The sequence below is a fragment of the Spermophilus citellus genome (genome assembly GCF_964194105.1).
Source record: "Spermophilus citellus genome assembly, contig: SCAFFOLD_297, whole genome shotgun sequence".
Classification (NCBI taxonomy): domain Eukaryota; kingdom Metazoa; phylum Chordata; class Mammalia; order Rodentia; family Sciuridae; genus Spermophilus; species Spermophilus citellus.
In genome coordinates this window covers 297,392-323,360 of record NW_027673140.1, presented here as the reverse complement: position 1 = coordinate 323,360, position 25,969 = coordinate 297,392, and the positions used below count along the sequence as shown (strand labels likewise).

At 43.0% G+C, this 25,969-nt stretch overlaps 1 long non-coding RNA gene and 1 pseudogene across 2 annotated transcripts in view; one reads left to right on the top strand and one right to left on the bottom strand.

Moving 5' to 3' along the window:
• Positions 1–374: 374 nt before the first annotated feature.
• LOC308640062 lies at positions 375–9,259 on the top strand. The gene is made up of 3 exons (XR_014020162.1): positions 375–418; positions 6,415–6,622; positions 7,677–9,259. It is a non-coding gene; the product is annotated as an uncharacterized lncRNA (long non-coding RNA).
• A 1,870-nt stretch (positions 9,260–11,129) lies between these two features.
• The window catches only part of LOC308640057 (double-stranded RNA-binding protein Staufen homolog 1-like), a 50,334-nt pseudogene continuing 35,494 nt past the window's right edge, over positions 11,130–25,969 (bottom strand). The window contains exons 4-10 of the transcript XR_014024369.1: positions 23,203–23,301; positions 17,488–17,695; positions 15,918–16,061; positions 12,852–12,998; positions 11,644–11,719; positions 11,230–11,474; positions 11,130–11,147 (exon numbers count right to left, since the gene is read on the bottom strand). The product of XR_014024369.1 is annotated as a double-stranded RNA-binding protein Staufen homolog 1-like (transcript). The remainder of the gene's footprint in view (positions 11,148–11,229; positions 11,475–11,643; positions 11,720–12,851; positions 12,999–15,917; positions 16,062–17,487; positions 17,696–23,202; positions 23,302–25,969) is intronic.

Genomic DNA, 25,969 nt, shown 5'->3' with positions numbered 1-25,969 from the left:
AAGTTACAATGAACTCTCCCGGCCTCCCCCGGTCGTCTCCTATCACTCAGTTTCCCTCCTAATTGAACCTGATTCTACACCTCTCCAAGAAGGGTCTGAGTATTTACAAGCATAGTTTCTATAGATCATTTTACATCAACTAGATCACACCATTCTCTTTCCTCTCTAGTGCTTTTCTCGCTTCCATTGTATCCCACATCTCTGGCTCTCTGACTTTAAGGACATTGACCATGACTTAGGTACTTTTCACACACTCCTTAGTTGTGGCTTCTCACCCTTGAGTTTCTCTTATTTCTCTTATGTTTCTCTTCCTCTTCTTCCCTCCCCTCTTCCTATGTCCTTTCCCCCATCTTTCTCTCCCTCTCTACATTTATAGATCGATTAAGTAATTACTGGAATTGAAGCTGCCTTTTTAAAGGTATGTGTACCACTAATATTTGACCCTAAGTTGATTCTTTTTAAATATGTTGCCATCAAAACAAATTGGAGAAAGATTACAGCATTTTTTAATCTCTTTCAGCCCTCTAGTCACAAGTTAGCTCAGGCTATAAGAAAGAAAAGGGACTTCAACACAGATGGTTCTAGCTCTAGTTGTAGCCATACTCACATTAACCCAACCTCCTGAACATGAGCCTCATGTAGCTCTGGTGGTTGGAACAAAGGTAGATGGGATAAGGAATGACATTATCAGCTTTGTCCCAAATCTTTCCAAATCTTGGAAGAGTCATGCATACTAAATTATTATTATTTTTTCCATTCCAGGATGCTACAAATAGTCTTTGTGTGACTTTTTAGTTTTTCTTGGGACTTGCATTTTCCTCTAAGTCCAAGTGTTCTGGAACGGAGTGGAACCACAGCCTGCTCTGAAGGTCTTTCCTTGCCTCATGAAACTACTACCTTTTTATTTTACACAAATTTGAGAAGATTATACATTATAAACTAGAAATATTGATTGAGATGAGATTGGAACTGTAAATCTCAAGCATATGTTATTTCATTTAATCTTCCCAATTTTCTTGAGAGGCAAATAAATAGGGCCATTCTGCAAATAAAGAAATTGAGGATTTAAGGTGGTTAATTAATTTGAGTAATGCCTCCCAACCAACAAGTCTCAGAGCCAATCTGAATCCATAACCCACCTCCAGAAAGTGGGTTGCTGGAGAAACCACTGCACAGCTACCCCAGGAAAGAAATTTGTCTCTTTATGCAGTGGAATATTCATTGTAGTGGACTAGATTTTAGTAAAATGAAATAAAGTAATAAATGTATGTATGTGTATGTATATATTTTAAGTTTATACTAAGTAATGGAGATTTTTTGTGTACATAAGACCACCTTATCCAGAATCTAGAGTTTTCACTCTAAGGATTTGTAGACTTTAGGACTATCAGGTAATTACATTTGCTTTAGATTGTAGAGTTTATTGGTATTAAAAAAGGAAGTTTTGCTGGGTGAGGTAGTGAACACCTGTAATCCCAGCAGCTTGGGAGGCTGAGGCAGGAGGTACACGAGTTCAAAGCCAGCCTCAGCAAAAGGGAGGCGCTAAGCAATTCAATGAGGCCAGTCTCTAAATAAAATACAAAATAGAGCAGTGTTAAGTGTCCCTGAGTTCAATCCCCAGTTACCCGCCCCCCCTCCAAAAAAGGAAGTTTATATCCCTTTTATCTTTGAATTTTGTTGGAGGGGAAGAAGATGAATGTACATTACTGAATTCTTTGATTTCTTCATTATGCAAATGATATTTTTCTGTATCAAACCCTCCCCAGTTCAATCAACATTCACCCATCATCATTTTTTGTTGGGTTCATGCTACTCACATATGGCGCCAATGAGTGATCATTTCTCATTTTCTGCTGACATTGACCCCTACCAAAATACCTCTATATGCCTCATCTTACAATCCAGAGCCACAGCTCCAAGGGAATGGTATTCTCCATCTCCAGGAGAATCAGCAAGCTCTTTACACGCTGCAGGTCCACAGCACCAAGAACTCCCTCTCCATTTGGAAAGAGGTTGTTTCCAGAATTTGGTTTCATCAGAAGTCTCCCTCTAGTGGTTTTAAGATATGTCTAAAAATTCTACGATATTCTTCCTTGTATCCTAGAAAAGCTTAAATCTCCTCCTCTTGAATGTGCACTGGACTTAGTGACTCACATCTAAGAAAAAGAAAAAGTCAGAAGTCATGGGCTGAGGATGTGGCTCAAGCAGTAGCGCGCTCGCCTGGCATGCGTGTGGCCCAGGTTCGATCCTCAGCACCACATACCAACAAAGATGTTGTGTCCCCCGAGAACTAAAAAATAAATAATAAAAAATTCTCTCTCTAAAAAAAGTCAGAAGTCATGATAAGACTTTGGAGACCAGGTCATAAAAGGCATTGCAGTTCCTTTGTGGGGGGTGACGAATGACTCCAAACCACTTAGTTTGGGAAACCAAGTTAAATCTCTTAGTTTATGGTACTAAATATTACATGAAACACTCAAGCAGCCTCTGGAGGATTCCGTGTGGTAAAGAAATGAGGCCTCCTGCCAACAGCCAGAAGAGTGTGTCATGGTAGTAGTTAACCCTCAGCCCCAACCAAGCCTTCAGATGTCTGCAGCCCCTGTTGACTGCAAACTCAAAAGGGTCCCTGAACTAGAAACAACCAGCTAAGCCACTGCCCTATTTCAATACCCACAGGAACTGCAAGATAATAAATGTTTGAAGTTTTAAGCTATTAATTTTGGGTAAAATTGTTACTCAGCAATAGATTACTAACACACTCTCTATTCTATTGTTCTATTGCCCTTCTGGTAACAACTACCCAGAGGTGCCACAGCTCTTTAGGGAGCTCAAGCCTGGACTTAGAGGGATTGCCATGACTCTAATTCATATAACTTGTGGAACCTGTGAAGCATATACCCAGGCTTTAGTTACCAGAGAGTCTCATTCAATAGGTTTGGGACGGAGTCCAAACATCTATATTTAACTAAATGGTTAAAAAAAACTATTCAAGGGTTTCTGAGGAATACTTTTGATTGAGAACCTTTGCTGCTTGATTGATTTATATGTATGTATGTGTGTATATATATATATATATATGTGTGTGTGTGTGTGTGTGTGTGTGTGTATGTGTGTGTGTATAATTTTTTAACTGTAAAAAGCCATAGGCCTCTCTATGTGTTCTGTCTTTGAGAACTGGCCTGGGAGAGTGCAATTCACCATTCAGCAAGTCTACCCAGGCTATTAAGGAAGTGTGGCAACCAACCCAACTCAATGATTTTTCTTATGAACCTCTAAGGCAGGTCTTCTCAAACCTGAATTGCATTAGGTTTACTGGAGGAAGATTGCAGAGCCCCACCCCCCAGGGGAACCAATAATGTTCATTTCTAATATTTCCAGTAAGTTCCCACATGATATGAATGCTGCTGGTCTGTGGCCACACTTGGCAAACCAGTGCTAAAAAGGGTGGGACCGGGTAGTTAAACATTGCCTCTGACATAGTTCAGGATCCTCCTCACACTTCAGGCAACAACCACAATGTGTTCACCAGGTTTTTTTTGTCACTGTGTTTGTCTGACGAGAACAACTCAGGGCCAGGAACAAGAAACAACCTTCTAGGGTCCACCCCAAGTGACTTGCTTCCTCCAACCAGGGTCCACCTCTTACAGTTTCTGCCACCTCCAGATAAACCATTCAGCCCTGCATGTCTCAGTGGATGGACACACTGATGAGGTTAGCGCCCTCCTAATTCAGTCACTTCCCAGAGCTCCACTTCTGAGCATTGCTGCATTACAGACCAAGCCACCTGAGCCTTCAGATCCAAGCCATAACACAACAAATGAAAAAAAAAGTACTAGAGAATTACAGGGACAAAAGTAATCCATGGAGACAGAACTTCTAAGAATGATTATTTTGGAGGTTGGACCCTAGAACTGAAGGACAGAAGAGACTCCTGGGAAGCTTATATTTATTATTTCTTAAGTAGTGGTTACATAAATATCCATTCAGGCTTTACACATACAATTTGTGCATTTTTCCATGTGCTATGTATTTAAAAATTAATAATAATGATAAATGCTGTCAAAATCTGCAAGAAAGGGCCTCCACATCACAAGACTGTAACTCTGTTTATAAGTCACCTTTCTCCTAGGACCATGCTGGCATCTCTAGAGACAATATGCTCTTTTTGTTTTTGCTGGCACCATGGTGTGTGTGTGTGTGTGTGTGTGTGTGTGTGTGTGTATGTGTGTGAGAGAGAGAGAGAGAGAGAGAGAGAGAGAGAGCGCGCGCGCGCAAGAGCTTGCTGGGGAATGGCTGCTTCCTAAGTGTCATTTCTTTACAATTAAGTGCAGGTCTTTGTAAGAAAACCTTGTACATAAAATATTGGCATATTTTAAATTCCTGAATTAATTAATATTGATGGAATACTCTGAAAAGCAAGTTGATCCCTCTTTAATTCGTTTCGAAAATCCTGGCTTGTACTCTGCCATGCAACTTCACTGAAGAGTAATAATTTTGGAAGGAAAGAAAATTCCACCAAGATTTATTGCCCATTTCTTTGAAAAGTACCTGAGAAGCAAAAGGGTTTCTTCCATCTAGTTGAAGACCAATGACATCTACAGATTCCCTGTTTTATCGCTTAAAACTTAGTCTCACTAAAGAGACTTCTTTTGCAAATTTCTTACCAAGAATGTGAATTGCTAAAACTCCTCTAGAGACATCCCACTTTCCAAATCATTCCTTTTTCTACAATTTAAGTTTATAACTTAAAAGGTTTACTCTCAAAGGTTCATTTCAAATGTTAATGAGGGCAGGTTGCTTGGGATTACTAACTTTCAGCTGATGTGCAAAACTGATTTTGCAACTCAGGAGCTAAGGAGGACACTATTGGGCATGATTGTTGAGGCTTATACTGGACTTCAGACCAAAGTGGAAGATAGTGGTTTGGCGTCCTCAATTTAAAGCAGAGACATTTTAATGCAGAATTTGAATCCATTGGCTTTTGAGCCTACATTACAAGGGTCTGCACCCCAGCATCGCTAACTATGTGACTTTGAGCAACTTTGAGCAAATTACGTCTTTCTCTTTCCAAACTTCAGCTTTTTCTTGTTAAGTAGGGTTAACACTATCAGACTATAGGACTATTAGGAACATTAGATAGAATAACATAAAAGGATTTAAAACTTTACTTAGCACATAGTAAAGTCTCAGGGAATCTTAGCATACTATTAAGGAATGAAAGGAAATGAACAAGTGGAAAATTTTAATCAGTTTTGAATTTTCTAATCCTCATATTTTTCTAATACAAACATGAATGAATAGATGATATTATTTCTGGCATATATGAAGTAATAAATAAGATATTTTCCTCCCTATGATAAAAAGTGTCTTTCTCAAAATTATAGAGATGGAGAGCAGGTGAGTGACTGCCTAGGATTTAGGATGGTGATGAGGAGGGGAACATGTGACTATATAGGAGTAGCTGGAGGATCTTTGTGGCAATGGAATAGTTCTGAATCTCGATGTCAGTGTGCTTACCAAATATACACATGATAAAATGGCACAGAACTGCACACTCCTGTTGTACCAATGTCAATTGCTAGTTTTGATATTGTACTATAATACGTAAAATAAAACCACAAGGGGAAACTGGGTATAGGGCATGTGGGGCTCTCCGCACAATGTGCAACTCCACATTAATCTAGAATTACTTCAAATTAAGAAGTTACAAAGTACCCATCTAGAATTTCCTCCTTTTTACCACAATTATAGTAAGTAGCTATTTCACTCTGTATCTCAGGTGATCCAGTTTGAGTTCTGGCATAAGTTTTGGTGCTTGGCTTAAAATACAATAATCTTAGTGCACTTTTACCTATTGTTACCCCTTCCTAGGATAATTAACTTCCTGGATATAGGAGTCCAAGGATTAAGTGGTAGTTAAGTGTACCACCAACATGGTTCCTAAAGATTACAATGTTTGAACATATTTTATTCCAAAATATTCTCAATTGATTAACACTGGGCAGTAGGATTAAACATGTGGCTAGATATTTTGTTCTCCTTCCTGCTGGTAACATCTGTGATGTATCTTACTAAATCCTCTGTGGATTGAATGAGTATCAGCTCACAGTTTGGAAGTCTTGATGATACTTCTAGTAAGCTGGATAAGAAGGATTAAGGGTAACAGATATCCTCAATTCAGGTGATTTGGTGTTGCACAACACATTCCCTGTATATACGTAGATCAGTGTCTTGGTGATAGATAAACATTTGTGGATGAACAAGATGAGTGAATGAATGAATGGTGGGACCATGAAGGTAAATCATGAGATGCTGACACAGTCTAAAATGTCTAAAAGAGGAAAGAATTAGCTCATCTTTCTGAGACCTGGTCTGCCGGGGACCTTTCTAATCCTTCTTTCTCTTCTTCTCCAGGCAGCTTGAAATCCACTCTCCAGATGCTAAGCACACTGTGATACTAAGGAGCAAGGATTCAGCCACGGCTCAGGCCTGGTTTAGTGCCATTCATGCCAATGTTAGTGACCTGGTGAGCCGAGTGATTGCTGAGGTCAGAGAGCAGCTGGGAAAAACAGGCATTGCTGGAAGCCGAGAGATCAGGCACCTTGGCTGGCTTGCAGAAAAGGTAAGGAAAACGGCGCCCTCCAAGGTTTTCCCTAGCCCCTTAGTGCTTGTAACCACCTGTCTCCTTTCACGGTCTGATTATCTCTCTTGCAGTTTATGTAGATTTCTTCTCCGTTCCAACAGACTGCATGCCTTACTGCACTATATAGTAAATTTGTTTTAATCAGCATTGATTCCCCAACATATGAATATGTGGCAGGTGTCACAGGGTCACCAATTGTTGAATAGATGAATGAGTTAGTTGATGAAGAGTTTGATTTTTCATGGTGATATTGTGAAGGGCAGAGAAAGTAACCCAAACTCAAAAGAACTGTTGCCTTGAGCAAAGAAGTCAACATTTTTGCTACAAAGGTTTTATGTGGTTTTTGATGAGCATACTCATTATAAATGACACAGGTCCTATAGGGATGACTGAATTACACATTTTTAAATGATTGCAATGATGGTAAAAGCAAGAATTTCTTGGGGCTGGGGATGTGGCTCAAGTGGTAGCATGCCCTCCTAGCATGTGTGAGGCATTGGGTTCGATTCTCAGTACCATGTAAAAATAAAATAAAGATATTGTGTCCACCTAAAAGTAAAACATAAAAAAAAATTTAAAAAATAATTTCTTAAGCAACTGCTGTGTGATGACTCATGTATTATCTTGTATTTTATTTGCATTTTTAAGCCAGACAGTTCTAAATGTCATTTTTGATGAGCACCTACTTTGTGTCAGGCAAATCCCAATTGATATCGTACAGTAATACGTAAAATATAACCACAAGAGGAAACCGGGAGTAGGGCACACGGGGCTCTCCGTACTGTTTGTGCAACTCCACACTAATCTAGAATTATTTCAAATTAATGAGAAGTAGTGTCTTTAAAACAAATGAGTGAGAAGTGGTATCTTTAATGAAGAGATTGTCTGCATCTCAGAGGACAGCTGTGGGAAAGAACTTTGCATAAAGTTGTCATTGTCACTCTGATTTCTTTCCCCAAGGTATGTGATGTGTTGGTGATAGTAAAACTCTTTGTGCCATCTCTTGAGAGTTACCATGCTCTTCATTTCACAGGATTGAACCTTTGCCATTGTCCTCACACCTGATTGCTGTACCTCGAGTTTGACCTTAGAACACTAGGCTTTGGGGACAGTTTGACCTCCCAGTGACTCACATTCTAATAGGCAGTAAATGGGGATAATGATTGTTGCAATAACAGTTTTCCTGCCAGTGAACCCTGTCATCTGAGAAGGCCTAGTGAAATGGCACTTGAAAACAATACTTAAACATGGCATTCGGCTGCTGGCCACCATTGTTCTTTGTTTGCACCAGTTCACGCATGGATCTGCACCTCAGAGTTCAAAATACCGTGGGTCTTTTGGTTTGGCATTGTCCCATCTCTTACAGATTTTAGAGAACTAAAGAGACAACACGGGTAGTGGAAGCATCAGAATCATAAAAACAGCCCTCAATCAATCTTCCATGAATGCAGTGTTAGGGCCCTGACTACAAACAACACTATAAATCTGAATGATTAACACATTTTTAAAAGGCCCATTCTCGAATACTCTCCACTTTCACTCTCCCCAAATACATGTTTTCATTGGGAGAAGGCCTTATAGTCAGTAATCTTACAGTTGCAAGTGACAAAATGCTCGACTCAAGAAAAAGGGAGATGGACATATAGACTCTGATAACTAGGATGTCCAATTATGAGCTTCAGGCATGCTAGGATGCAAGGATTCCAATACTAATATTAGGCACACCTCCATCTCTGTGTTCCCCGTCCACTTTATACGTTTATTCTCAGTCAAGCCCTCTCTCCTTGGCCTGATAGCTCCAGGTTTATTTCTCCTATACCTTGCTATCTCCATGAGTGGAGGCCTCTGTGCTCCAGTCGTTCCCACACAGGTCCTGAATTGAAATCTAATTGGATTTACTGGATCATATGTGGAGCTCCAGTCGGTACCGAGAACAGCTTCACCTAAGTTCTGTGCACTGACAGATAAAGAGGTGTGGTTCCCAAACGGAAAAATAGGGAGCTCTACAAGGAAAAGAGTGACCAGGTACAAGAGAGGCAAAGGCAACAGGGTTTCACAATGGAAGGACAGGGTAGAAACTGATTGTAATGAAGAATGTCTTCACTTGGTTAAGTTCCTGTGTGGATCTGTATGGTCCTATGAGTGAGATGTGCCACATCTTCAGGGTCCTGGCAGGAGATAGATAGGAAACCTAAAAGGTATGGGTAAGAAGGATTTAATGTGGGGATAGTGTATACAGTATAGCCAAGGTAAGGGGAATGAGTAGGAGATGGAGAAGAACCCCAGGGCTCACAGTGTGAGAGGCCACTACCAACAAAGCAAGGAGAAGGGCAATTCTTTAAAACTAATAAGCTCTGAGGCTCCTGAAAATGGCCTCACACTCCTAGCTATGGTGCCTTCCAACCCCTGGTCACTGCTCTCCTGGTGGTGTCTCCCAGTGGCTGAGGCTAACAAGAAGATGGAGGTAAGGGAGCCCCAGTGATGTGCTCTGTTAAGGTGACTGAAACCCCCAGGACACAGATCAGAAGGGAAGAGGGCAGAATCTGGATCTGCAGGGGCACAGGGAGGCTGGCCAGCACACATGTTCTGGCAGCTTCCCAGTAGCTGAGATGGTCTCAACTCTTGCCTCATCTCTTTAAACACAGTAATGTTTTTTGTTTGTTTGTTTTAGTTAATTAATTTATTAATTTTTCTGATTTGTTATTCATGACAGCAGAATGCATTTCAATTCAGAGTACACAAATGGAGCATAATTTTTCATTTCTATTGTTGTACAAAGTAGAGTCACACCATTCGTTTCTTCATACATGTACCTAGGGTAATGATGTCCATCTCATTCCACCGTCTTTCCTACCCCCATGCCCCCTCCCTGCCCCTCCCTCCCCTTTGCCCTATCCAAAGTTCCTCCATTCCTCACATGCTACCCCCTACTCCCATTATGGATCAGCATCCACTTACCAGAGAAAACATTCTGCCTTTGGTTTTTGGGGATTGGCTTACTTCACTTGTCATGATATTCTCCAACTCTATCCACTTACTAGAAAATGCCATGAGTTTATTTTCTTTCAATGCTGAGTAATATTCTCTTGTGTATATATACCACAGTTTCTTTATCCATTCATCTAGGAGGCCATCTAGGTTGATTCTACAGTTTAGCTATTGTGAATTGTGTTGCTAAAACATTGATGTGGCTGCATCACTGTAGAATGTTTTTAAGTCCTTTGGGTATAAACTGAGAAGTGGGATAGCTGGGTCAAATGGTGGTTCCATTTCAAGTTTTCTAAGGAATCTCCATACTGCTTTCCAGATTGGTTGCACCAATTTGCAGTCCCACCAGCAATGTATGAGTGTGCATTTTCCCCACATCCTCCCCAACACTTAATGTTGCTTGTATTCTTATTAACTGCCATTATGATTGGAGTGAGATGAAATCTTAGAGTAGTTCTGATTTTCATTTCTCTAATTGCTAGAGATGTTGAACACTATCTCCAGGATTTATAAAGAACTCAAAAAACTTAACACCAAACAAACAAACAAATCCAATCAAATCAATAAATGGGCTAATGAACAGAACAGCCACTTGTCAGAAAAAGATATACAATCAATCATCACAAACTGTGTTTAAAATTATTTCTATTTGGATAGTTGAAAGACTGTAATGTATCATTCTTAGTGATATTGATAATTTTTCCAAATGTTTAATTTTTTTTACTTACCAACTGTCTTATGTCTTTTGCTTATCCCAAATCAGTTGTAGACCCATTAGTAGACATTCCCGTAGAACAGTAATAAAGACATATAAAAAGTTCTTCCTGTTTGGGGAAAGTTATTGTCAGATGATGCATCATCATAGATGTATCCTGAAGTATCTTATCTAACATCTCATAACAGCAGAACGGACTTATCAGGGCCATTATAGAAGCAAGAATATTCTTTATTGCCTTCATCTTTAAACTTCTCAAAGGATTTTCATAGATCAAATCCAAGGGAACAAATCCAATCTGGAAATTTTTTGAATAAATATTTAATATTGAATCCTGCTGTGGAGAAATATGAATGGTTTTTAGCCAAATGTTAAAATGAATGGAAAATCCTTAATACTGTGCTTTCATATATTATCACAAATATCAGCAAATTTGCTTGGTATTTGTAAAGATATAAAATATGATCCTATATATATTTAGCTATAATTTACCTTAAATCGATGTCCTTTGTCTTTGCCTTGACTGTTAAACTTTGATTTTGTAGAGGAATAACAGTAGCTCTGTGGCAAGATTGTGCCTATTATACTTAATTTCAAGTCTTTGGAAGTGGGGTTTACATGAACAGCAATATCAACTTCCTTTTTAAAATCCTGTTCAGTGCAAATCCTAACACCTCCTTGACACTACACCAGAGGAAAACTTACATTAGCATTTTTCTTGTCTGCAAGGTAGTCTGGGAAGTTGAAGAATGACTCCTGAGAAATGATGAGGGTCCCAGGGACTCAGGAGAGTTTGCTGCACTCCCAGAAAGAAGGACAATGAGAGAACAGCGCAGCCCACATTAGTACAACCCAGAGGAAGGGCAGAGGGCTGGCCTGAGACTGGTCTGCAGGGGGCGCTCATCTTAGGGAAGGCAATGGGTGAAGTGCCCCCGTACAACAATTCTCGGGCTATCATGGCAGTTACCGTGACCTTGGCAGGATTTGGAGCTGCCCTGGTGAAATCTTTGGTGTGATGTCCTTGACTAACTCCTACGGCCTGGGCGACCTCGGGCACCATGGGAAGAATCCCAGCAGGCAGCTGCTGATGACTGAGATAAGGCATCCTAAATTCGTCCTCTTTATTACCTGAGGAGGGACACACAGATAAACACAAACCCACATACACCGCCAGAGGACGCCCCACACTGCACCCACTGCCCGCCACCCCAGCTCCAAACACCACGAGTCACACCGCTCACTCAGGAAGCATGCAATCCCCAGGACCACATCTGGATCACACGAAGATCACACTTACTAGTCCCATTTTCGTCCCCAGAGCCAGGTTCAAAAAAGGTTACTTTTCTTCCATCCCCTGGTTTCTTTATTGGTGTCTTAAATGGGAAGGGGGGGGGGAGAAGGACAGGTATGAGTATAAATGAAGCCATTGACATCGCAGTTCCTGCTACCCAGAACTACAAACCCAACTGGCTCAAACGAGGTCTTCAGCGGGAAAACCCTGCCCTACCCGACACCTGCCCATCCACAGAACACCTAGGATGGCGACAGCCCCACACAGGCAGAGCCACTCTCCCTCAGAGCATGGGGTGGGGGTGGAGGTGGGGGGCTTGACCAGAAGAAGGTGCTAGTCTGTCAGAGCAGATCCAAGTGGGAAAGGAGCTCTTAGATGGAAGCTGACCACGTATCAAGACTGTTTCCTGGAGCCGATTCCCAACCTAGGAATCAGTTGACACTTCTTAAGGTAACACTTTAGGGGGATGTTGCTATCTAAAATTTGATCTCTTTCTGAAAACTAAAAAGAAAAGGATGCTAATGAATGCTCTACAAGATTTTTGAAATGAAAAACCAAAATACCAACTCTATGACAAATGTTTGGGGTCCCAATGATGAACTGTGTGGCCTTTATCAATACAACTGGCAGAGATGAGTGGCCACTCCTGATTTCAGGTTTATCCCAACAGGTTGTCAGTGACTGGAAATAAGAGGGCATCCAAGGCCGTGCTGGCAAAAGTGATTTTTCAATATGGGATCACTTTCATCTTGTGTTCTATTAAAACAAAAGAATTCCCAATACCACAGATTTGGCCTAATATCACACCAGCTCACTGGCCCAGAAAAACCAAAGCCTTCTCCACAATAGAAGTGTAAGCATTATCAATCTTTCCTGTAGGCTTCACTTTCAAAGCACAAATGACAGAATCACCCTCCTTGAAGTCGGGCCCCATCATCCTACAAACATTGACAGGAACAAGCTGCCCTCCAGTGAAGTCTCCACAGACTGCAAGGACACTGACACGTAAGTGCTTGGCCCCAAGCCTTGTCTGGAGCCCCTGGGCAGGAAATCCCCAAGTGCACTATCTGGTCCAAACTGTTCAGAGGCTGCTGGCAGAGCGGCTATGCTGCAGGGAGGAGGGGGACACCTCGCCCTGGGCCTGCCCCGCAGGTGCCGGGGGTTCCCAGGGCTGGGGAGGAAGCCATGCTGTAAGCAGGACCCTGAGCGCTTACCTTCTCCTCTGACTTGAGTGCAGGTTTGGTGGGCTGGGCCTGTGGGACTTTAAAACCAAGGATCTCCAGCATGTTCTCAGCTGTGTTGCGTTTGGCCACCTTCTTATTGGTGCCCGTTCCTTCTGCAGTGTGGTTTCCCACCTTCACCTGAACAAGGCAGTCAGAACAGGCAGTGCTTACCCTCAGCAACAAGCAGGCATGGGCTGGCATGCTGGCCAAGGAACCTGGCAACGGGCAAAGCTGGATGGCAGGGTTGACAGGCTGCTCTGCAGCTTGCCTGCCCCACTCCTCGGGAGCCAGTTACTGAATATCTAGGAATTTAGAGAGCTGGCTGTTAAACATGGCCTTTATGAAACCGTAGATGACATAAGCGTATACTTCACAGAGATATTGAATACTCAAAACTCAGCACATCCCACTTGACTACATTTCAGCCATCTCTGCTCCTGAGGGGCTGCCCATCATCATATCAATGTGAGGAAGTCGGATACGACAGTGCGCCTCTCTGCCACCGCACATCTCTCTTCCGAACTCCAAGACCAGAGGTGCTATAAAAACTTGCAATCAGCTGTTGTGGGAATATATGCAGCACAGACATCCACCAGTGTTCCTATTTGATATTAAGTTATTTACTGACAAATTCTGAACTTAAAAGTGATGGAGAAAAGGTTATTAATGCAGATTAAGTTTAAAAGTATGTTAAGTCTGCAGCCATTAAACTCTACAAGAAACTGAAGCATTTGCTAGGCTGTAAAAGCTATCCAGTTCAGCAGAGAAAGCACTGATCATTTATAAATGGGCAAAGTCACATTGTCATGGCTTTCCTTTCATCTTATTTGTTAAGGTAAACAAAACCATCAACCAATATTCATGCTAGATGGGGCTGGGGATGTGGCTCAAGCGGTAGCGCGCTCGCCTGGCATGCGTGCGGCCCAGGTTTGATCCTCAGCACCACATACCAACAAAGATGTTGTGTCCGCCGAGAACTAAAAAATAAATATTAAAAATTCTCTCTCTCTCTCTCTCACTCTCTCTCCTCTCTCACTCTCTCTTTAAAAAAAAAAATTCATGCTAGAATTAAAATCTAAATTATGGATTTGTCGATAACACGAGCAACCTCTTTGCTAAACTGGATACAGTTTTTTCTTTTCCCCCTTGGTACTGAGGACTGAACTCAGGGGCACTCTACCACTGAGCTATATCTCCAGCCCTTTTTATTATTTTAAATTTTGAAACAGGGTCTTGCTAAGTTGCCCAGGCTGGCTTTGAATTTGTGATGCTCCCAAGTAGCTGAGATCAATCACAGATGTGCCCAGCTAAACCGGAACTTGTAATAAAGCATTAAGTGCTGATTCTGTTACACTGGTGTTGGTAATTTTCACAATGAAGTTCTAAGTGTATGAAATTTATGATAAAGAGAATTATATGTGAGGGAGGGGGGATGGGTCTTCCGTAACTTCCCTATGTTCATATATGAACATACAACAATATAACTTTCCCAAGAATGGGAAGTTACACTCGATATATGTGTGATATGTCAAAATACATTCTACCGTTATGTATAAAAATAAATAAATAAAAGAGAATCCTATCCAAGCTGTGTGCCACACCCCTTTCCATCAGTGGAATCTAGAATATGCCCAAATGTGCGTGCATGTGCTTCTAGAAACATCTGCCTGGGCACCTCCTTCCGGCCATGCCACCTTTCCCTAAAAGCTGGTTGCTAAACATATTCTGGCACACCTGCTTACACCCTCTTCCTAAATTGGTCCTGACCAAGGTACCCTGCTGCTAAAACCAAAAGCACAATGTCACAAGGACAGGATCAAGGAAACCCTTCCCTGGTTGAAGAGGGTCCTAGGATGATTCCCATCTGGCTGTCTCCCAGCCACCGGTCTCGGGCAAACCGATCCTCTCCACAAAGTGTGGTTTCCTCTTAGAGAATGTGAGGCTCATTTCCTCTCGTCTCCTGACACAGCAGAAGAAACACCAGGATGACAGACAGTTCATGAGCTGCAAATTGCCACACAAGAGTCAAATGCAGCAGGTCCTTTATCTGAGAAGGCACATTCCAACCCCTCAGTGGACGCCCAACACTGCAGTCACCAGGCCCTGACACCATGACAGTCCATCTAGTAATCAATGTGGCTACTACATGGTGAATGAGCAGGTGGAGTATACACCGTGCGTACGCTGGACAAAAGAATTTTCTGGGAGGGAGCAGAATGGCTCAAGGTACCCTGCTACTCAGAATGGTGTGCAACTTAAAACTTACAAATTGTTGGGGTGGGATTGTGGCTCAGCGGTAGAGCGCTCGCCTAGCACGCGTGGGACCCGGGTTTGATTCTCAGCACCACATAAAAAAAAAATAAAGGCATTGTATTGTGTCCATCTACAAAGAAGATTCCTTCTCTCTCTCTCTCTCTCTCTCTCTCTCTCTCTCTCTCTCTCTCTTCTCTTCTCTTCTCTTCTCTTCTCTTAAAAAAAAAAAACTTACAAATTGTTTATTTCTGGAATTTTCCATTTAATATTTTTAGACCCAGGGTGACCAGGGTAAAACTCCAGAAAGTAAAACCTCAGAATAGGGAAAGACTGCTGTATTCTGTTTTTCATTAGAAAATAATTAAATTCAGGTTTCAAGTAAGTTAAGGTGCCCATGAGAAGTAACTGTTTAATAAACCCAGCACAAGGAGAAACCCTCCGTGCCCCTGTGAGTGTCACCCTAGTCTAAGGAAGAGCCAACTCCATGGTCCAGGCCCTGCACACGGAACAGGAACAGATCTGTTGATCTTCTGCAAAGATCATCATAAACCTCCAAGGAGATGAGGAAGAAAGACTCGCCCAGAACCCACCAGGCAAGCGCTCTCTCCACCTTCCTCCCGTGGACATGCAGCACCTGAGGTGAGCGGCCAGTGGGCATTTCTAAACTGCCACATCACTGCAAGGAGCACATTCTTCGTGATGGCAGAGTGGACTGGCCTCCTCAGGAAAGCTCCCAGCCCCTGGACTGGACTTATACAGGGTCTGGTTGTGGTCAGAGAAGGGCGACCCAGCCACACCACCCACCTGCATCACAAACTCCCTGCGTCGGGGGAGGCCTCGCTTGGTGAGCAGCGTGTACTCCGGCTCCTTCTCCTTCTTGGCCTGCTGGATCTGGGCCAGTCTGCTGATGGGATTCATCCCTTGGCCATACTCTGGGCTTGTCTGTAGCTGAGGAAGAAACGCTATATGGAGAAACCGTGCGCCACGTTGCTCCCAAGAAAGACCCGGCTGGTTCAGAGTCAGCGTCAGCATGTGACAGGAGCTATGAGACCTCACACTGACTTAATGGCTCAGAATTCATCAGATGTTTATGACTTTCTGATCATCCTGAGGTGAGGTCTTACCAAAGCAACATCAATATTTCACTCAACAGGCGAGCATCACTGCAATGGAGGCTTGCTTTCTTTTTTCCACTGTGTTGCCCAGGCTGGCCTTAAACGATCCCCTGCCTTAGCCTACAGAGGAGCTGGGATACAGGCATGAGCCACTACACCAAGCTGAGTGCCTGCTCTTTAAAAAGTTTCCATATATGACAGTAAATAAAGAGAAAAATTTGAAACTCCCATTTCTAAAACTCCCCCAGAAATCTGTACAGTTGTCCCTCAATATCTGCAGGGGATTGTTCCCCGATCCTACAAGAACACGAAAATCTCCAGCTGCACGCGTCCCTTATGTAAAATGGTGCAGTGTGCACATGAGCTTCTGTACATCCTCCCGAACTTTAGATCATCGCTAGACAGTTTATAACAATGCAAATACCACGTAAAGCTGTATTGTTTAGGGAAGAATGACAAGGGAAAAAGCTCTGTATAATGCCACCAGACATTTTTTTCCCAAGTATTTTTGTTCCAAGGTTGAGGGACTCCATGGATGGGAAACACAGATGTGGAGGATAGACCACACTATGATGGTTTCCAGCTTCCCTAACAATGACTTAAAATCCAGAAACCATTACACCAAGTTATTTTTTTTTCAAGCCTAGCATGTGCTTTTAGTCCTGCCCCTTTAAAAAAAAAAAAAACCTCCATCTGATGGGAAGAAGCTAAGAATCCTACTTCCTGCCTGTTGGCCTGCTTCTGTGCCAAGTACTCCTCATCCATTCCACTACCAGGAGCATTTCCAGGACCCCTTAAGCACAAAGGAAAGTGTAATGCTAATGTTTAAGGAAGAAAATCCTAGCACTCCACACGTCCCCCAGTGGAACCTCGTCCCTCTTCTGGCTGTGAGGAGGGATCCATATGTTCTGACAGGTCCATTGGTAGAGCTCAAAATCCAAAAGGAAGCAGCATTCAGTAAACTCCTTCCCCTCCTGCCTCACATGTCCCTCCCACCACCTCAGGACCCAGCTGGTCACTGCACAGAGGCTCCACCACTCACCCATATGCCCCACAGGCAGGCATGAGGTCCTGCACCCACTCAGTGTCCTTGTCTTTACCTGACCTGTGGCTCTTGTGTGGCATCTGTAAAGTGTCTATCATGCCTAGCATGTGCTTTTAGTCCTGCCCCTTTGGCTCTGGAGACAGCCACCACCAGGATTCTAACCCTCCACCCCGTGGGGCAATGATAGTGGCCCTTTGTTCGGAAAGGGTCGCACCTTGCCTGTAGGCTTGGTTTTCCTTTTGATCCTGGGCTTCACACGCTCCATGGCAGGCAGAGGGGGCAGCTTCCTGAGCTCCTCGAGTACAGCACGGGCCGCGTTCTTCTTGGAAATCATCTTGCTCTTCCCCTTCCCCCACGAACTCCCCAAACGAAACCCTGGTCACGAAGCTCTTCATGTGGGGTGGGCCACTTTCCCGGGCCACCTATGTCAGAGGGAAAGACTGAGTGAAAGTGTGACAGATGCTTGCTAAAAGCTGTGGGGCACACTGGTTGGCACACTCTCTCCTCGTGAAGCACACAGGTCAAGGGCACTGGGACAGAGACCACGAAACGAAGGCACATCTACAGCAGGACAGCAAGCCCTGGGGTCTGAAAGCCTCTCCTTCCCTTTCTTCCTACTTTTCAAACTGGTTTATGTTCTTTAAGTCCCCCTTTCAGGCCTGAGTGTTTTTGAGCCTTAAACACTCAGGCCTGAAAGGGGGACTTTTTCACTCCATCCCATCAGAATGGCTCACATCTTCCCCAAGGTCCTGAGTTCAGTGTGATCCACTGCAACCAGCAGAAGCAGGCCCAGAAAAGCCCAGAAATCACTGCAGCACAGAGTTCAAGTTTATTATTTGCTCGGAGTCTCCAGCCAAGACAGAGCTTGCTAAATACTGGCTGCTAAGCAACCGTAAAAAAAGAATTTAAAAAATCTCTAAGCCCTGATAGAAGGTGAATTCCAGCATATATTAAGTAGAAAAAAGGAACAGTCAGAGAGTATACGGCCAAGTAATTTAACTCTAAGAAAAAAGGTTTATAAATGTATTCACAAATACATAAAAATTATATATAGACACGTGTTTATATGCTTATTTTTGCAAAAAGACACACAGGAGGGATAAAGCAGAAATCAACAATAAGCTACCACAGGTGGGAGGGTCAGAATGGAGACACACTGCAGGAGACACATCTTTTGAGTATCAACAGAAATGACTATATACTGAAGCAATCACATAATCACATGGAAGGAAAATAGAAATCAAATCCAATGTATATTAGCCACGACACTTAAAAAAAGAGCAACAACATTAGAAGACTTACACTACCAGATTCCAAGAATTCCTCTAAAGTTACAGCAGCTATACTGTCATAATATTGAGTAAGGATACACAAACAAATCCACAGAACAAAGTACAGGAATAGACTGCACAGAGATAGTCACTTGACTTTCAGCAAACACAAAAGCAATCAAAAAGTTTAAAAGAGGTACTAGATATCCACACGGCAAGGTGCTGGGGAGACTGAGCCGTGATCACTGATTTATAAACAAAAATTAACTGGACTCAGGTAGGTGCAACAGCACACACTGGTAACCCCAGTGACCTGGGAGGCTGAGGCAGGAGGATGGCAAGCTCAAGGCCAACCTGGGTGATTCAGTGAGACCCTGTCCTGTAATTTTAAAAAAGAAAAAACTTTACTTGGATCATAGACCTAGATCGCAGATCTAAATGTGAAAGCTAAAACCATAAAGGTCTCAGAAGAAAACCTGATGTCCACAAAGTTGGCAGATACATATTCAGATATGTATCTAATAAAATTTTTTAAAGACCAGTGATTCAGCTCAGTGCTACAGAGCACTTGCCTACCATGCTGGGGACGGAGAGGGGGATTTACAATATTAAGTGTTAGAATGCAAATCGGTACAGTCATTTTGGGAAACTGGCAATTTTTTATTGAAGTTAAAATATCTACCCTATAACTCAGTGATTCTGAGTGCACATATACACAAGGAAACTTACAGAAGAATATCAGCAGCTTTATTCTTAACAGTCCCCAAAAGGAACCTGTTCAAATGCCCCTCTCCTGGACAATGCTTAGGCTGTTTCACACTCATACACAAGATTACTACTCAGGAATAAATTACCAATGCACACATCTGGAGGGCTCAAAAACATGGCATGCACGTGAAACCAAAACCATACATATCCATAATATTCTAAAAAAGGCAAAATTATGGGGACAGAATTCAGATTAGCAGCCACCAGAGGCTGACAGGGTAAGAGATGTCCTGCATCCTGATGGACATGTGCCCACAGCTATGTACACACCACGCTAGAAACAGGGTGACTTCATGTAAACTACCTCAAGAAACCTGACCCTCCACACACCAAACAAGGTGATGGAGCAAGTCAAAGGACACAGGAGCCAGCCTGAGGGGCACTCTGGGCATCAAAATGAACGATTATGACAAGGAGAAATACCCCAAATAAAATAAAAAGAAACACATCTATTCAGCTATAATGCAAGAGAGGGTGAAGAAGTTCTCTTGACAGTGGAACGCCAATGCATAAATGCAGATCATCCACCTGAACACAGTGATGGGTGACACTTCCAGGATCCTCACTGCCTGGAGCTATAGGGGAAGCTGGGAGGGCATAGCCTCCAGAGTCCCCACACCTGGTGTAGAGCCCTGAAACCAACAGACAACATGTGACCCCTGAGAAGGACCAACATCACTCCTGAGGTGTCCTGCCAAAGCACACATAATGCATGAGCAATCAGATGTGCCCCAAATGAGGACCATTTTACAAGTGACCTCTACACATGTCCAAGTCAAAGACTGAGGAGCTGACAGAGGTTAAAGGAGAGCAAACAGACTTTGACTAAATTTGAGGTGAGGCGCTGTGTTGAACACTAGAGGCAGCAAAGATTTCTATCCAGGACACCACTGGGACAAGTGGCCGCACGTGAACACACGATGTGTGGGTGATGGTAGTGCAGAGTGCTGAATTTACCCTATTAGGCAAACTAACTGTGTTTCTTTAAAAGAATATTCTCACTCTTAAAACATACATGCTGAAATATTGGAAATAAAGGGCATCATATCTGACAATTACTCTCAAATGATTCAGCAAAAATAAAAACGGAAACTAAAACAATATTACAGAAAAAGAAAAGGAGATGTGGTAAAATGTTCACAGTTGCTGAATCTAAGTGAAGGACACATTCACTATGCTGTTCTTGCAATTTTTCCATAGGTTTGAAATTTTTTTAAATAAAAGGTTGAAAAACTGTCCAGGAAAGAGCTTGAGCCCAAGAATTGGCTGTGCAGGGCTGAAGGGGGTCAAGAGGCACCACAGCCCCAAAGCCTATCCCCTTCAAAGCCTATTCCCTTCAGGGAGAAGGAGGTGTTGCGAAGAACCAAACTACACAGGCACCTGTAGGGGTTGACAAAAAAACTTCCTCAGGCGCCCCTTACGCCAACACCTAGATTCTGGAATATTCCTTCCCAGAACAATGCTTTCCACATCCTCAGACCAGACTTGAAATCACAGGGTAGCCAACCCTATGGTTCACTTCAAATCACAGCCCCTGTCCCCCAAGGAGTGTGTTCACCATCTCCTAGGGACCTCCTGAGGCTCTCGGGGGTGTGATTGCCCTGAGCGAGGGCACGCCCAGGGCCTGTGAGGTCTGCACAGCTTCCGCAAGCCAAGCCAAGCCGTTCCATCAAAGGCAGGCTGCGTTCGTTTTTCCAAAACATTATTCGATGGCTCCTGCCTTCTCCTATCAACACCTAATCTATCTTCCTACATGACAGACTTTACAACCAAAATCTTATCAAAAATTGACTACTATGTTAATTTATTCAGGAAACAGTTCCTAAGCATCTGAAATATGCACCAGGCAATCTTCTAGATGCAAAACAGAGTCCTTGCTCAATGTAATAAAGAATATGAACCTCCTGACACAGGAGTTACACAATGAAAAGTACTCATATTACAAACTCTGTGCCACCAACAAACTGTTTTAAAAGTATTAATTAAGAAGATATTAACCCGGGCTGTGGCTGTAGCTCAGTGGCAAAGCACTTGCCTAGCACATATGTGAGGCACTGGGTTCGATCCTCAGTACCATATTAAAATAAATAAATAATAAAAGCATGCTCTCCATCTACAACTACCAAAAAAAAATTTAAAAAGATATAAACCACCAGAGGGCACTCCTACAATTTGTCTTATGTGACTACTTCTTAAACGTTACACATTCCTTAACACAGGTTTCAAAGACAAATCTGAAAGATAAAGAAAAATGGAGGTGAGAAGCAATCTGGTCCCCACCCCAGACTCCACAGAGAAAATGCACAGAACGGCAGAAAGTTCCAGAAAGTTCTACAACTCTCAGGCAGGGCAGCAACTCTTGTGAGCAGGTGACAAACTTCACAGAAATCCAGGCCCTCCCCATGAGCAGTTAAATCTAACCCTGAGATGACGTGAGGGCCAGGTAGCTCCACTCTCCCAGTCTTGACACACCTCCCTCCAATCTTTAAAAAAAAACATTTTCCTGTCATATTAACCCTAAGCAGGGGAGAAAAGGGATACTTCTTCCCTCTCTTACAACAGGTGCCCAGGGAGGTCTTGTGAATACTTTGGGGTGCAGGTCCCAACTAATCCCTACTCAACAACCAGTTGTCCCCTCTCCCCTCTTCCCCGACCCCGTCTCTGCGGTCCCAACATAAGGAGAAAGGTGGCAAGGCCTGCAGGAGCAGGAGGCTCTTACCCCAGGAGGGAGGAAACAGAGCCTCCTCTCGCTTGCTGGAACCAGGGAGGGTAGAGGGGGGGTGTCGGGGCAATGGAGGGGACAAGGAAGATCCCCGCACACAGACCAGTCCTGCTTGGCAAGCAGAAAGCACCCAAGGCTGTAGGTCAGAAACTGGCCTCACTCAGGGGCAGGTGAGGGAATAAATATGGGGTGAGTTCAGGGTACTAGCACATGAGAGGAGAAGGTACAGAGTTGAAGACAGGCAATGAAATCTTGAGGGTCACCTGTAACTGCAAAAGAGGCTACAAAGCTAAAGTTTTTTACAGGATTATAAACTTCACATAGGCTTTGCAAAAATAATTCCATGATAAAGTATGGGATCAAGAAGAATAAATTTGCCATGCATCAAACCATAAGGGAAAATTCAAAAGAGAAAAAAAAAATCCTCCTTCACCTTCCCATTCTATGGACAGACTATGTTGTTTCTGAAGAAAACATTAAATGAATTTTATTTTCAATTTTGAACAAGGAACCCTTAAAATTGCTTTTATTTATTTATTTATTTTAATCAGAAACTTTTTTTTTTAATTTGCAGCTGGACACAATACCTTTATTTATTTTTACGTGGTGCTGAGGATCGAACCCAGGGCCTTTCACATGCTAGGCGAGCGCTTTACCACTGAGCCACAGTCCCAGCCCCTAAAATTGCTTTTAGATTACAAAATCCCCAACAACCAATGAAAGTGATTAAACAGATGGATCAGGGGGCAGACATGGACAATGACAAAACCAGTATCTTTTTCAAAGTTACTGATAAGGCTGTTTGGGACACTAAAAGAAATTGTCAATATTTTGGAGGAAAAGATGCTTTTAAGAATGATGAATGCAAGGAACCCTCCCTGTGTCCTAAAGAGTATGTGAGTAAAGAGACCACTATTCTGCCAGCCTCCTCAGGACGTTCACAGACGAACTGAGGCCACGCATGACCAGGCTACAGAGCCAAGGACACCCCTAGGTTAAAGACTCCAGGAGAAATTAATAACACTGCTTTGCTGAACAGAAACTCTGAATCTTAAATGTGGAGGTTCACATTTTATATTATTCAAATGATACTGGGGGGGGGGATCACGCCTATGAGGAATTCTACAGTGTTTTATAATACAAAGTCCTACATGAGAAATAAACTTACCTCGAAATTCACAGGCAAGTTCCGTTTAAGTGCAATCTCAAACACTTGACTTATTTCAGATTTATTGAGATTTTCTTATTCTGATTCTCTTCCATTCATCTAAAAGAAGAATAACTGTTTAATAGTTATCTTTTATCAAAAGTATTAACATACCAGCCTCAGTAATAAACCTTAAAGGCACTGAACCCTGTCTTTATGAACTTGACAGTAAACCAGTGACCAAGGTCACATGTACACCATGTGTTTCTGAATTTTAAAGGTTAAAAAAAAGGACTCTGTCCAACATGGGTCAGAAAGTACCTCAGAGATCCACCATAACGAGGCGCACACAGCAGACCTGTGGTATCAATCAGCCAACCGCGCTGCCGCGAGACACCTGTGCTGCCTAAGACGTGACCTCCAATGTACTCGAGCACTGAGGCCACTACTGGGGAGAGTCAAACACACAGGTCTGTGTGGAATGTGCACACGGGGGCTTTTTGTTTGGCCATAAAATCCCATAAAGTTATAACTGTCATGTTATACTCAGGCACTGGCAAAATTCAAGATGCAAACTAATGAAATCTTGTCCTCAACATAGAGCAGAGAGTCTATCTTTATAACAAGGTGCTTTTACAGCCCTGCAGCCAGAAACAGGACCAGAGAGGAGCAGGGAGGGACATCCCCTCTGCGAGGCGATCCCAGGTTTTACACTGCACTGCAGCGATGGCACCAGAAACTAGATGAGCTTGGCAACAGCAAAGTGCCCAAACATGCAGAGGAATGGTTGCCCTTCACATTACTGCTTCTGAGTTTCTGTCAGAGAATCTGTAAAGTCCTGTTTCCAAGATCAGGATTCCCAGGCAGGACTCCCAGCTGAAAGCGCTACATCGACGAGGGCAAGACTATCCAAGGTGACAGTTCCTTAATTTTATCAGGTAGATTCCCAACCACACTGGATGAACACATTCAGCTATGATAAAAAAGTAAAAAAAGAAAGAGAGAGAGAGAAAACCTAGGTTTAAAAAAAATTGCTACAATCTAGAGTATAATTCCAGACAAAATGAACTGATCCCCTATGCCATTCACGAGTCCTTCTCTCCTTCCCGGTGGTGCTTTCCTTCCCAGCCTGGGCTCACTACTCTGAGCTTCTTCACTATTCCCGTAACATTCTGATGGTCCACTAACCCTAAGCAGGAAGATGCCTTTTTTTCTTTCTAACAAGATCTCACTATGTGGCGCAGAGCAGCCTTGAACTCCTGGGCTTAAGCCATCTTCCTGTGTCAGACTCCTGGGGGCGGTAATTAAGTAGAATCTTTACTTAACATCATATTTAAAAATGAACTCAAAGTTGATAAGCTTCAGTGAAACAGCTAGAGCTGTGACGCTGGTAGAAGAAAGCAGAGGGGAAAAGCTTCATGACAGTGGACTTGGCAAGATTTTTTAAATGTAACACTAAAACCACAAGCAAAATCAAAAAACAGATTAATTATAGTCCATCAAAATTACAAGTTTTGTGCATCAAAGGACACTACCAAGAGGGAAGGAGGCAAGCTGGGCTAGTGTGCACACCTGTAGCCCTGTTTACTCAGGAAGTGGAAGTGGGAGATCACTTGAGCCCAGGAGTTCAACAGCAGCCTGGCCAACAGAGTGAGAGCCTATCTCAAAGGAAAAAAAGACCACAGTGAAGACAACCTGCAGGATGGGATTCGCAAGTCAAATTTCTGATAAAGGGTTCATAAGAAGAATACACAAAGAACTACAACTCAAAAACACAATAAAATAAACCAATTCAAAAACGTGAATTTCTCCAAAGATACATAAATGACCGACAGTACATGAAAAAGTACAAGCCAAAAAACAGTATAAGCTCAACGTCGGGGCTGGAGTTGTAGCTCAGCGGTGGAGCACTTGCCTCGCACATGCAAGGAGCTGGGTTTGATCCTCAGCACCACATAAAAATAAATAAACAAAATAAAGGTATTGTATCCACCTACAGCTAAAAAAGACATTAATTTAAAAAAATGTTCCACGTCACTAGAAAAATGCAAAACAAAATGATAAAACGCCACTTCATGCCCACAGGAATGGCTACTATCAAAAACGCAGAAAAGAGCAAATGCTGGTGGACATGAGGGGCAGCACACAGTGCAGCTGCTATGCAGCAGCTGGGTGCTCCATCCAAAAGTGAAGCCCAGCCGGGCACGGTGGCACACGCCTATAATCCCAGTGGCCTGGAAGGCTGAGGCCGGAGGATCAGAGTTCAAAGCCAGCCTCAGCACAGCAAGGCACTAAGCAACTCAGTGAGACGCTGTCTCTAATAAAATACAAAATAGGGCTGGGGATGGCTCACTGGTCGAGTGCCCCTGAGTTCGATCCCTGGTACTCCTCCCCTCCCCTCCGCCAAAAAAAAGTGAAGCCCAGAACGGCAGTCCCACTCTAGGTGTACACCAGGAACCTGAGCGGAGCCCTGAACAGAATCTGTACCGCTGTTCACTGCAGCATCGTTCACCACAGCTGAAAGGTAAAAACCCGGTGTGTCCACTGGCACTCAAGGAGACAGACAAAATGGAGAATATTCATGATTAAATACAAAATGCAGCCTTCACAGGGAACAAAACTTGGAACTTGCACAACATGAATGAACCTTAAAAACATGATAGTAAGTGAAAAAAGCCGAGACGGGAGAACAAATGTCCACTGGAGGCACTTAGATCAGGCAGGTGCACAGACAGAACAGCGGACGCCAGGGACGGGGGAAGGGCAGTGGGAACTTGCTGTTTCAGGG